The 14,335-nt window shown below is 45.0% G+C and overlaps 1 protein-coding gene across 1 annotated transcript in view; it reads right to left on the bottom strand.

Annotated features, from left to right (window-relative positions):
• The window catches only part of LOC117237633 (tyramine/octopamine receptor), a 53,273-nt gene extending 42,656 nt beyond the window's left edge, over positions 1-10,617 (bottom strand). The window contains exon 1 of the mRNA XM_033501797.1: positions 10,465-10,617. The gene's annotated coding sequence lies outside the window, so the exon portion shown is untranslated. The remainder of the gene's footprint in view (positions 1-10,464) is intronic.
• Between the last annotated feature and the right edge of the window lie 3,718 nt (positions 10,618-14,335).

The following is a 14,335-nucleotide window of genomic DNA, read 5'->3' on the forward strand; positions in this document are numbered from 1 at the left end:
GTTGATAACTGATTGTTACGTCTGGCGACACTCTACTTAGACCAGGCCACACACCGCGGGCCAGACGGGAACCAGATATCCGCTCATCCTTACTGCGTACACTCGATAGTCTTAAGGACCCGTCATAAAACCAGTACTTTGCTAGCTAAGGTCCTTCAGACCGAACAAATATCCTTTTTCTCAAACACTTTCTAAAGACTATTGTCTACTACGGTTTGACAAGTTAGTTTTTCTCACGTACGATGCTTCCTACTAGCAACTTTCTGTCGAGGACGGCTAAGACCTTCCTAGTCCACCAACCTTCGTTTATCCAATCAGAAGCAAGGTATACTGCCCTCGCTTTCCTGACCAAAAATGTCACGAACAAATCCGATGGTCCAGTGCGCTAAACACACCCATCGCTAGCTTTCCTCCGACACAGCATCGTCAACTGTCTTAACTTACTTCTTCTACACCGCTAGAAAAGTCAACATGTCAGTAACGGGTTAATCAACTATAACAAAACTCTAAGAGCCTTGCTCTATCCTCAACGAATATTGTGCCAGTGTATCGCGTCTCTATACGCTAACTCATTGTCGACGATATATATTATAAGCAACGGTGTAACTTAAGTGGAAAAAATATATAATTTATAATTCTGTGAATCACAGTGTTATACCCTCTCAACCACCCCTATCATCTTAACGGAAATCAGGAGATCGATCGACTCGTGGTGTCGGTTATTATAATCGTAACGGGAATTTACGACTCCCGTTGACGTCTCTCCCCTCGATTGGTCGAAAATACACTGATAGACACTGAACTGCTTACGATCGCGTCCGTTTATTTATACCGGTCGGGGGAGAGTCGGAGAATTCAAATTCGTCTTTGTTCGACGATGCACGTAGCGGCGACATCGTTTTGCCCGGAGTTTATTTGTTACTACTGTAGTATCGTGGAAAAGGACCTAAGAAACGTCAAGTTAGCCATGAACAATGTCGCGAGAGCCGAGGCACCGTCGGGTCCATCAGTGTGTCGTCGGTCTTTCAGTTGTATAGTTTTGTAGAAAAGGTCCACGTGACCCTGGCAACTAGCGTCCGCGGAACACGTACGTGGTGGGCCTAAGAAAAGACAAAGGGATGCTAGAACGGCCAGAATGTGAGTTGAGAAGTGGCAGTGTGGCAGTTGAGAAGCCAGAGAGTGTCAGTTGAGAGTCAGTGGAGAAGCCGCAGAGTATGAATCGGGAAGTTGAGAGCCGGGTATGATAATTAGACGTACGACGATATTGTAATCAGCTTTTTGTATCGAGTATTGCTTGTTAAACTAAACTTAACTCCAAATAAAACATCGTTACTTGCCCTTACTCTAAGACCCATTTAAGTCACCACATTACGTTATCGATATTGATACTCCGAGACAAAACAACAACATGATTTGAATTGTCCTCTAGCTCGTGTGCCGCTACACGATCGTAATCAGTAGCGAACGAAGACTGGATAAAACACGATGAGTCCACTTCCGTTAATCTTCCAACTTTTACGATATTGGATGATTAAAGATGACGCTTTCACTTAATACAATTAAAAAGGGGAATGATTTGTTACGTTCAGAGATACGAGTCCTGTATAGAGTGTTTTTTAAATATCAGAAAAGCTGAAAGCGAGACTCATCCTGGCTTTCTGCTACGTTTTTCAAATGATAAAACTAGAAAAAAGTGAGAAGGGAAGTTTCAATGTAGAAACATGTTGGAATAAGTCCGTGGGAGAAAATGTGAAAAGAACTCTTGTCACGGATAAGCGACGAGGCGATGCTCCTTTCGTCGCTCTCTAATTACGTAAAGGCCTTTTGGTATCGTGTCGGCGAGCTGGCGACTCTGGGGCCTCAAGTTCAAAGCGTCGATTTACAAACAACCATCGCTGGAAGGGTAGACGCGATTTAACTTTGACTCGCCAGGTGTAAGGGAGAGAAGCAACTAAGATGAAGCAGTCCGTGTGTCAAAAATAGGAACTCATCGAGGTTTCGAACGACGCAAGTTTCGAACAAATTGCAAAGTCAAAGCGAGCAGTGGCTGGCTACGCTCCTCTTACGCTCCTCCGGACCAACAGGGTGAAACGTAGGAGAGAAGATTCAAAAACGAGTTATGCAAATTCAATGCGCGCTTATACGAAGCTTCGTGACTATCCAGAACGAAGAATCGTCAAATTCGCCTCCTCGTTCGAATTCTCCCGTATTCAATGCGCAATTTTAGACACTCGAAATTATTCTGTCCGATTTCTACGGTAATTAATTTCGCTGGGAACAAGACGAGGAATAAATTGCCGTTCTAAATAGCTGGCAAACCTTCGACAAACGGGGTAAACGTAGTTAATCGAATCTTTTGATATGTCAGAGGACGTGTTGCAGTCAATTACGCGGGTAAACACGATGGAAAATCATCGCGGAGACTATGCTCGGGTCAGCAGCTGTTTGGCAATTATGAACTCGTCGGCTCGAGTACTAATGAATGAAATTGACGTAGCCACACAAACGAAGCAGCAACGCACAAGTTAAGCAGAAAGGGCGCGTGCCACTGTTGGGCCATGTGCGCGTACGCTGATCACGTTAAGGCAGCGAGTTATCATCGGGGAAGTTTGATATTTAAGTTAACGGAGAGTCGACGCGTCTGATGGCATCGAGCAATTTCTCCAGAAGTTTCGTACGTCGTAACAGCGTCCTAACCAGATCCCAGTCTGCCGTTGGTGCATCCGTTGCTACAACAGACTAACGAAACCAGTGCGCACTCCTTCGACAACCGCGAAAACGAAGGGGACAAGTATCGACGAGGACAAAGATGACGTGCACGCATCCACAACTGCGATACGATACTGCAACGTCGATGAAAAACAAACTTTTGCGGACAAATTAATGTTTCCTTAACATACGTAAAGTAAAGTTGGGCTGTTGGCTGACAGATAAGCAACCATATCGAGATGAATTTTTCCGCAAACATCCCCCCCCCCCCCCGAACGATATTCCCTTGACATTTGCTTTAACGCATCACAGCGTGTTCGATTTGTATCTATTTTGAAATTTAAATACGAATTTTCGAATAGACGTTTGGAATGGAAATTTTGAAAGGAAATTTTGAAAGGAAATTTTGAAAGGAAATTTCGTGGAGATAGATAGGTTATTTTCAAATTCGTTGAAATTCGGTATAGCTGAATGATCGATTTCAATGTCCTTCCATTATCCTATTCGCCGTCAAAGTATACTTTGGGCATATTTGAGGGATTCGATGTCTCGATACAGATTGAACATCGCGATTCATTTCCGACCGATTAAGCACTTACGGAAATGGAACGCGATTGGTATTCGGTCTCCGGCCTCTCCTACAAGTTAAATTCGCGATTAAGAACGGCTTTCGCGTCAATAACGGGAGCATCGAGCGTGACATTTTCTCCCCGTGCCGAGATAATGGCAAATCGAGTGTGTCCGCAACATTTTCGACCCAACCTGTCAGCCTTTCTTCCCCATGGTCTCATCGATTTTTCAACGGCCCCCTTTCACTCGATACTCGTGCCACGAATTTTCCATCGCATTGTCATCGGCCGTGCGTAAATCGTGTACGTACGTGCGTCCCCAGTCGCATAGAAGCTGCTCTATTTCTCGAGCGCGCGTCTATCTCGCGAAATTTCAGCCAAAATAATTCGCCAAACTGAAAAATCAGCGGTTTCAAGACCGAGATATCTTGAACGAAATACGGAAGAACGTGGCGCTCGTGTGGTCGTTAAAGAATGATATTGGAATCGAAGCTGCCGTCATTCGCAATAGGTACGCGTTTCCGTTAGCATTACCGATTCCATGGGGAATTTATGGCACGACACGTGGAAAACTTGCAACCTCTAGAAAAGTGCGCGAGTTCGCGACACGAGCACCAGTACATTCTGGAAATATCTGGCCGAAGCGAAGGTTGAAAGCATCGCGTGTCGAAGAGAAAGACGGGGACGCGGCTGAAAGAGAACGTTTCAACGATCGAGAGGAAGAATCTTTCAAGGCAACGGCGAGACAGCTGCCGCTAGATCCAAGAGATTTTTCACGCGTCGTGTGATTACAATAGACGACTCGCTTTCGACGAATCGGTCGACGACGATAGATACATCTGGTGACTTAAACGATCGCGTTATCGCCGGTTGAACACACGCTTCAAGCCCGTTTGCGTAAGTTCTTGGAAATTTCTTACTCACGAAGTAAAGTGCAGCTTGGTAAAAAGAATCCGATGAAAATTCAACCTCTTTTCTACTTTCTAGGTGATTTTCGTCGAAGACGAACAGCTGACGATGGAACAGGGAAAATGTACGATATCGCACGTGTGACTCGGAAGTTGCAAAAATCTATTCGAAATACAACAAATTATTTATTTAGCGCGGACGCGATTGACCGAAAGAATAGACTTTGAGCAACAATGGTCAAATATAATTTTCGTAATTTATCATTTTTAGCCACCGAAATTCCTCTTTCACGATTCTCGTGTTCTTCCGGCACCGAGCCGAATTACGTCGATTGCGAATTGTGACATTTTTAAGATACGTATGTTGCGTGTCGATGGCAGCGTGTTTAACGCGTGAAATGATAAACATTTGATTAACATGGTAGAATAGAGGACCGCTTCTTTCAGCTGACGACAATCTTGTACGCGTTGGTGGACGATTACGAGAAACGCGACGGGAAAAAGAGTAACAGCCAAGCGATGGAAGCGAGCGTTTTAATTAAAAGGAACCTTCTCCAAAACGGGACGGACAGTTCTTCCATGCTTCTGTCACGGCTCTTCGCACTCTAATTAATCATTTTACGTACGCTTTCAGCATGGTCGATCGGTGCTCTAAAGCGACTGGATTATCAGCGTAAAGAGCGTCCGGGAATCTTACGCAGCGTTGCATTTACCATTCGAACGAAATTATCGGAAGAAAGAGTGGAAGGAAAAGGGAAGACAAGAAAGGTGGAAGACGAGAAATAGGAACGTCCATTGGAAGTCGACTATCGACCAAACTTCGACGCGATACCTTGCAGAAAATTAAATACGATGGGGAAGAACCGAGCGTTTTTTAAAATACGTACCGACGATCTACGCGAAGAATTCATCGCGTATGACGCGTATTCGTTTCTTAAGTGAGAATAAATAAGAAACTCGGCGAGCAAAAAGCTTTCTGTTCAAGAGAAAATGAATTTCCGGCGAGGAGGAACGCCTCGCTCGAGAAGATTAACACACAGCTCCTTTTCCGCGAGTAAATTTTTCTTTAACCGTGTAATCACGCGTTTCGCTTTTATGGCCTGTCCACCAGAGTAGGTGTTAGGTACGATCACACTATTACCCCGTAATTGGTTGCCATTACGTGAAATTTATGCGACCGCTTGTTGAATTAGGGTGGGAAGGTTACGTCGACCGCTATTTGCATATCCCATGCCACCAATCGAAAGAAAGGAAAAAAAAAAAAAAGGAAGAACGCCGCTAGCTTTTGTGATCTTATACCGTTACAAAGACGAAACATGATCAAAACCGTCGACTATTAATCTCTATCTTTACAAGGAACGTTATTGGAAATTCTGTCGTGGCGGAAGAGAAACTCACAAGAGGTGGTTCCATCGACATGCTTACAAGTACAAATTGTCAGATACTCCGTTTCATTTCTAACCGGGTAAAATGTCACGCGAACTTATACATCTCTCGAAAGTTTGGTAAATCATTGACTTTCTATTGTACCTTTGACTTTTCGATAGAAAAACGCGGGGCCTTCGGCGAGTTATTGCGATCGCGTCTGATCGGTCACTGCGCCACGCTCGCGTCTCTTCTTCCTCGCTATTATTATACGATATAATTGAGCGTCGTAATAAATTCTTTGTCGATTTCTTTGATCTTCTCCTTTTTGCTATATTGTTCTTTCGATTAAGTAAAAAGGAAATTAGTCTCGTAAGATTGGATAAACGATTCGATAAATTTCGCGACTGCGAGAAGAGGAATAAAGGGGGAATACGATATGAATAGATAAAAATGAGTTTCGTCGGATGGCAAATATCTACGTTAACGTGGCATCGATTATTTCTCAATCGTCGTGCAGCCAGAGAAAAATACTAATTCCGATTCGGTGTTTGATACGTCGGAGGAAAGGTCGTGTGAACGCGTTTGTCCACGGAACGTGGCAATTTCGGTACCCTCGGAGGATGGACACTGTACGTGTTTGTCCGATACCATTTAAATGGTTTCACAAATCCGAAGATCGAGTGAAAATCAATGGTACGAAAGTGGTCGTGCTCGAGTGCAATCGACGATGATCTAGCAACGGCCGATGAAACACTCGACTTGCCACTTACCTTATTAAAGCTATTTTAACTGACGCAAAACACGGCACTATTTACGTCCTTATTTCTCAGGAAATTTAACAGAGCGCGACTCGTTACGTAAATAAGAGCGGATACCTGAGCGACAAGCGCTCACGGCTTTCAGTCCCGTTAATTGATAAAAAATTGATATTCACTCTCTCGATTAAATTAGAATGGAAAGATTCAGTCGGCTTATCCCGTGACAAAGAAAACGAAACGAGAGAGAAAATATGCTTTTTAATCTGTAGCCGGTATTTATGTACGCGGAGAAAACATAGTTGCCATGGATAGAGCAAGAAAATAGTCGCTGTAAAAGAATTTAATATCGCGGCCATGCCGGTTAATCGGAAAGATCGAGTTTAAAAGAATGAGCAGAAAATAAGCCGTGTAAACAGCGGAATGTTGTCCCTGCCCTGTATATTGTCCAGGATGTTGCGCAAACAACAGGCAACGTAAAAACGGGTTTTTAGGTTTTCCCTAGCGTCTATCGAGGTCTCGACAGCCTGACGTATTTATATCCAGGCGGCTGTTCGCCAGATAATAGGAGCAAAATGAGGATTCAAGACGAATTACGAGGATATCGATCAAACGTATGGCCGGATTTCATCTCGTGGCCCGATAGCCAGCTTTTTCCACGATGGCGCGGCGCGGCGATTTTAAAGAATCACTCCGGCGAGCACGATATTTACGCGTCGTCCGGCGGCTTGCTCCTACACGATCGGTTATTTATAAAACCATTCACGATAATCAATAACCTATGCCGTTCTCTCCCCTTGCAAGGCGAAAATTCACCAACACCTCGGAACACTTGTGCAAAACCTCCTCTCGCATGAAGAGAGGAGAAAAAACGAGAGGGAAGAGAAAAAGGAAGAGAGCTAAAGAGAGAGAGAGAGAGAGAGTCGAGGGGTGACGAATACATATTTATCGAAGCCTAACGACGCGACGGACGCGCGCAATCCGGCAACACGATATGAAACACTGGCGGTTCATCGTGGAACCTATTGAAAATTTCACGTCGTGCGAAATCCTCCTACGGTACGCTTAAATACCGTCGAGGGAAATGATTATTAAACAACCCCGAAGGTATTAAGGGAGGACGGTGATTTAAACTTCGTGCTCTGATTGCGGCGAACGCGGTTTAACGGGAAAAATATTCACATATCACGAGTCAATTTATCATGCCAAATTTCCATACACGCGAAACTAGCAACGATTAATAGTATTTCCGTGATATTGGGTGGACGATGAGCATCGTTTTAAAAGCATCGAACTCGTAAGTGAAGAGTCGTAAAAAAAAAAAAGCTGAAAGCAGACGAAAGATACGACGATTCCTGTTCCGTCGAACATCAACCCCTGCTATAGTTCTTTCACCGATACGGCAGCCTTCTACTGGCTCGCGTGGCAAAACTTAGAAAGACAAACCGGCACGCAAATGACCAGCGGAAGTTTCGTATCGAGTGAAACTCTCTTCCTCTCTCTTTCTATGTCCGTTATCTCCCTTTTTCTACAGCGAAGCGACGGCACGTCGCGCCGTGCTGAACTTTGTTTCGTCGTGAAACGGAATACAGTCTCCCGCGACCGGCCAACCGAAAAGTACCTGCTCTTTCTGTACCGTTAATCCGGTCGCGCGGCATGAAGACCGCGCACGAGCGACACGCAAGAATAGTTGGCTACAGGAATTCTCCTAACGAGACAAGACGGGGCGAGCATTATTTCCTGTCAGCGAAAAATATCCCAACCCGTAACAATGAAATATCTATTCTGCGTCGCGCTCAGGATACTCACGACCGTGTGCATCATCCCTAAAGCATAACGAAGCGAAAAAGAAACACAGCAAGATGTTAGCTCGTTTTTCTTCCATTTTCTCTTTCTTTCCACGTGTTCCTTTTTCATCGCTTCCGGTTCTCTTCGTGTACACGCTTTTTATTTCGTCATCGTGAAAAGATGGTCGTGCGAAAGTAACGATGAACATGGAACAGGTTACGAGGCTAAATTCTTCGTGCGGTTTCGTTGCGAGGAAAGAAGAAACTAGACGCGTATCTCCCACGATATGCTCTTTTACGTTTCGTTTCAACGTTAGGTGCATTATTCGAAGAGAAGAGGCGCTCATCCTTTTACAGCGATCGTCGTTTCGACCAAAATGCCTTTCTTATTTCTATTATGTCGTATCGTTATTTGTCTGGCGGATAAAAAGGAACGAAATAAACCTGTTTTATCGCGTCGATACATCGTGAATATGGATCGCGTTCTCGAGGAAGAAAGTGCCATCCCCGTAGAATCAAATCGACGCAACGTTTAAGAAACTTTTTGACCAGTCTGCGATAATTCGATCGATCGGTTGCGGAAAACCGTTTCATCGTCCAAACAAACTGCTAACTTTGCGTTAACTAACCTGAATTCTATTTGCGATTTCTTTTTCTACGACCGTGTATTTATGACCGACAAGAGTAAGAACGTTCACGTAAGAAAGTTAGGCGGCCGATCAAAGAGAGGTGAGCCCCTTTTCTTCTACGGGCCAATCGAAGAAAAACCAATACCTTTAACCGATCGACTAAATACTTCAACTTTTCGATGAGTTCTGTTCCCTTCATTTTCCATTAATTTAACTTTTCGCCGGAAGCCAAGAGCGTCGAACGCAGGCCACTGAGACGCAAACTGCCTACTTCAGGCAAATTGTGGAGGGATGGGCAACGAAACTTTCTGCCAATAATGTAACCATTCTCCGGCAAACTCGAGACAAATATTTCAATAATAACTGCCGCGTATATACGAGTCTGTATGTGTATCTTAATTAATAGACTACTCCCTTTTGAGCTAGTCACGCGGTACACGCGAAGCTATAGAAATCATTAAACGAGGAGAAAAAAGATCGGTTCCCACTGGCGAGAAAACGAGGTAAACCGTCTCTCGCTGTAAGCGACACCTTCGTCAAAAGCATCCCTTTTTGAATTCCCTGCAAATCCGTCATACAATCCCTTCTACGTTTCTTTGATCTTCGGCATACACGCACGCATACACGCGCGCATACACGCACGGAGGAACAGCGACTACACGTACAACGATTTTAATCATTTTAAACGTAGTCCCGGCGTACGTGCATACAAAACACCTCTAACGAGACGAGCAGAGTCCGGAAACCGCAAACTGCTCGAGGTTTGCTACTTCATACGTACTCTGGAAAAAGTAACCGATTGCCTTTGGTGATACGGTGAAGATTCGATAGATTAAGACGTCAGGTTCTCGGGTCTCGTTGGACTACTTGAACGACTGAGCGACCGACTCGCCAGGGAAATGAGAGCGATACCGCGCGCGTACGATCGGAATCGGTGGGAGCATAGTCGATGAAAGGCGGTAGAATTATATCACGAATGTCAAATGTCGAGTAAGAAGAGTACAAAAGGATGGTTTTCTTTGAAAAACGAGGACACCGACTGAAGACGTATCTGGCTCCTACGATAATAATTTCCTCTCCAGAGTTCCCGGTTTTCTACATTTTTCTCTTTCTTATTTTACAATTAATCGATAGCTGGTCGATGATTGCGCATACCCCCATAACGAATCCCACGGAATTATGGAAGCGGACGTGTCGTCGCGTTTCGATCAAACTTTGCTGAAACTTTACTCTTTTTCCAACGAGAGATGGTACGCGAGCGACGCACGAATCGGATCGATTCGTCGATCGATCCTCGTGGACACGCGAGGATATGCGAGCGTGACGAACAACAAGTTTCACCAAAAAACCGTTCCGGCAACGCGTGCTTCCTTCTCCACGCCACTAAACCGCACAAAATCGTAAAAGAAAGTGGAGCGAAACAACGAACGATTATCGGACGAATGCCAGCTTTTCGCACTTCTAATCACGATGACCGAACGTTTCTCTGTATTTCGGACGGGCACACGGAGTCACACAGATCATCGATGAGCGAACAACTAGCAATAGAAAGCCACGCGAAACGGATTTATCTCGTTCCCGTGAGACGCGATCTATCTTCGGGGGAACACGTTTTCGTCCGGCAAACCACTAACCACGCCAAGGCCAACGAAACACCGGCAGCCGCGTAACCGAGGAGACGTCGTACCAAAAATAATATGTGTATCGATATCTCGGCAATGATAATGAGTCTCGCGTACCTGAGATCGGTTGATCGGTGCTGCAGGGCGCGGCGGCATGGTCCCGTCGCAACACAGCGCCGTTCGACGAGCACTGAGCAGCTATTCTGCGCCAACGGGGTTGCGTCGACGTCGAAAAGACGTGAACGGTTGCCTCTCACCCCTCGCGCTTACCCTCCTCCCACCACGTACTACCGACGCCACTCTTCAGGGTACTCTCACACGTATTACCCTCCCCCCTCTCTATCCCGCGTGCACACCCCTTCTCTTTGTCCTTCTTCCTCGTACAGGTTTGCATCCACTTGCATTCTTTCCTACTTCCTCTCGTTGTCTACGGCTTGTGTTACGTCCTCGAGGCTGCCACCCCCGTGGCACATGCGCGCAGAATCCTGTCCAACAAAACTCTTCTCTCGGAGCTGCCAGAATTGGGAAAAACGGGCCGAGGAAAAAGGAAGAGGCCACAGGGGAAGGGGGAAATGATGCGCGAGGGGTGGTATTTTCTAAAAAAACGTTCCCTTCCTTTTTACTTTTCCCTTTCACTCCTGCTTTCTCTGCCGCGATTCCTATTTCGTTCCTCCTACTTTCTTCTCTTTCTCTTCCTCCGCCTCATTTTCTCCTTTTGCCAACCTCTTTACCATTCACCCTTATCGCCTCGTTTTAACTTCATCTCCCCCTCTTCTTCCTCTTCTATTCTTCTCTCCTGTTCTCTTCTCTTTCGGTATCGTCGTTCCTCCTATTATTATTCACCTCGGTTCGTCCGGCGAGGCACGCTTCGTTCTCGCCACCTCTTCGCTCGTTTCCTTTTTTCGTCCGGCATTGTCCGTCCCCTCGTGTCCGTTTTCCCAAACGGACGTTTTTTGTCCGGTGTCACGCTCGCGTCGAAGTCCGTCTCTCTGAAACGCGTGGCTGAATCGGCCTTCCCTCTCTCTCGCTTCTCGTTAAGTTTAATTCGATGAATCTCCTGCTTGCTCGCGCTCCTGGCTCCGGCAGGGATTTCCGCAGGCTTTTGTTGCGTGCCGAGGGGCCGCGAAGATTCGCTGCAGTTTTACCGCTTCCGTTTTCCCGCTTGTAGCCCTCCTCGTTTTTCCTTCCTCTCTCCTCGTCTCGTCGCTCCTCTCTTCGTCGCTGCTGACGGTTAGGCGCGCGCACTACCGGCTATGAAATGTAACTTTTAGCATGGCTTTTGGGTACGCTTGGTAATCCTAAATGGCTTGGCGGTTTTTCTGAAGAACGGTCGCGTGTAGCTTTTATTCCTCGCCGTCTACGTCCCGACGTCTCTCATCGAACAAACATGGTCACGCTGAGAAAATGGAACGCTCGTCAAACAACTATATTTCTTAAAATAATCCCACCGTAGGAAAATACCATGATGTAGTTTACGCGTTTTACGATACGAACGATCGTTTATTTTATCAGAAACGATAACGAGATAATCATTGTCTAATTTTGTACGTGGAGTAATCGAACGATAAGACCTGATCAGAAATTACAGAAAACGTAGATAATCGCAGCGATAAATCGGCATTAATACCGTGTTGATGTCGACTTAAGCGGCGTTAAAGGAGGAAGCTTTAAAAGATAAACCTCTTAATTAGATCTACGTTCGTTCTAATACCGTTCGTCTTGTCGCTTTTGTCGCTTCCGCTAATAAATATTAGCCCCGTTCCGTCGTGATCGTTGCGTGAATCGAAGGCGCGCACAAGATGAATACCGCGGCTACGAAAATACAAGGGATAAAATACAATACAAGGGATAGGGGATGAAAAGAGTTTTATTCGAAGAACTCGTCCGTGCGTACTTTTTTGCTCGCGATCATTCGGCCTGTTCTTTGTGTTACGGAATTTCGTCTAAACAAATACCGCTTTCCGACGATCTCCTCTTAGCAACTCGAGGTACGAAACAATGCGATCGAGATAGGATTTACTATGGAGTTCGCCCGTTTCCCCTTTGTTTCGTACGAACATTTCACGAACTCGCGCCAATTTTTGCCTCCTGGACCGAAACGTCCGACTGGAAAGAAGAGAGAAACGCATCGCGAGGCCACTATCCCTTGCGAGCAACGTTTCCTTGATTCTAAGTGAATTCACCGGTGGTCCATTGACGATGGAACAACGAACGAACCCGGCTAACTTTAAATAGCTTTCAAAACTCTCCGCCACTACGAATTACTTTGTTTTAAATGACGAACAAAAGGCTGCCTTCTGGCTCACCATCGCTTCGTTCACTCTTTTCGTATCCTTTTTGTTCGACCTTGTTTTATTTATCTCTTCTTTCCCCTCCCCCTCTTTCTTCTTTTCATAATCCGTAGTTTTCCTTTACAGCTTCGAGTTTTCGTACGCCATAATCGAGTAGAACGGTTCAATAGCTATCTCCGGACGATGTAAGGGAATCATCTATATACCAGTCGTCTATCCTATCCCCCCGTTTTCGTATGTTATAATCGAACATAAAGCTTCTGAAGGTCGCGTATTCTCGCGATTGCTCGCTTCCTTTCCCGTGCTTCTCCGCCGATTTGTCACTCCATGCTGGTATTTTCACACCAATGTTGTCGAACGCAACTTTCGGTGTAATATTTCAGGCACGATATAAATCATAGGCAAAGGGAATAAAGGCGCCTTTCGATTCTTCTTCCCGTCTGTCAGCGTCTCTACGTGAGAAGATTTTCCCCTAAAAGTGTCAACCATTTTCCAATTCCCCTTCAACCATCCGCTCTATATTAAACTTTGATCTTCTCCGGCAAGATAAAAACTATCTTCGACAAGCTATCTTTCAGCGAAAATCGTAGAATTCTGCTGTGTAAATCATTTTTCCATCTCCATTGAACATCCGAGAGAGAACGCAAAATGCTGGCAAACCGATATCAATTATTCGTATCGGCGAATGCAATCACGAGCGACGCGCGTGTCAAACTGTTTACGGAAATACTTGACTTATCGTTGGATTACCAAACCGACTAATTAACGTCTCTGTTAAGTAATTAACTAATCTCTCGGATAATTAAATTCGTTTTTCATCGATCGATTTTCTCTATCGAAAACAGGCACGCGAGGATCTTGTCAAATATAAGCAATTCGTCGAGTCAAATCGTCGTCGGGAATGACGGATAAGTATTTCACGGGGAACAATGAATTTGACAGTGAGAATGATAAACAGCCGCGCACCGTTGCTACGAATATTCGATCGGCATTGCACGCTGACATGATTTAGGGCTGCCGGCGATCCTTACGAGCGACGATCGAAAGAGAACACGAGCCGAACGTTCTGTTAAAACGTACCACCTATAGCGATATCGCGTCGTTGCAGCATTATATGTGAGAACACGAATCTCTATACATATTTATCGTCTCCTTGCATATCCGTAATACCATTCAGTTTTCACATTTTTACCGAAATTAAACGATTCGGTATCGATGGAAATCGAAGATTAAATTTGTCCGGATCAATGTGGAAATTGCCTCTATAACGATATTTCTCTGTTTTAATATATGTACGCAAGAATTATGTCGATCGAATTATAGTTTGGATGACGCGATGAATATTCAATATGTCGGACGTTTTAAATTCGAGTTGTATTAATATTAAAAGCACGCATTCAGATGGAAGCAATAAGTATTTTAAAGAGTTGGAAACGTGGAAGATATCAGTGATCGAAACGTATCAAATGGCGTGGAAAATATATATCTTTGGTCGTTGAAACATCGTTGGACCGGAAATTGTTTGCAACCATGGAGAACCTATACAGGTACACGAAATCTCTTATCGTAGCGTGGAAAATAAACTTTAACTATGTATATATATCGACAAATTGTAAGGAGATATATTCTTTGCCGAGCGACGGTATCCAACGACGTGTCTCGTCATCCATTGCCGCCCCTTTTCACCAGCCCGCAGC

Source organism: Bombus vosnesenskii, unplaced genomic scaffold (assembly GCF_011952255.1).
Source record: "Bombus vosnesenskii isolate JDL3184/JDL3185 unplaced genomic scaffold, Bvos_JDL3184-5_v1.1 scf7180000013264, whole genome shotgun sequence".
NCBI classification, from domain to species: Eukaryota; Metazoa; Arthropoda; class Insecta; order Hymenoptera; family Apidae; genus Bombus; species Bombus vosnesenskii.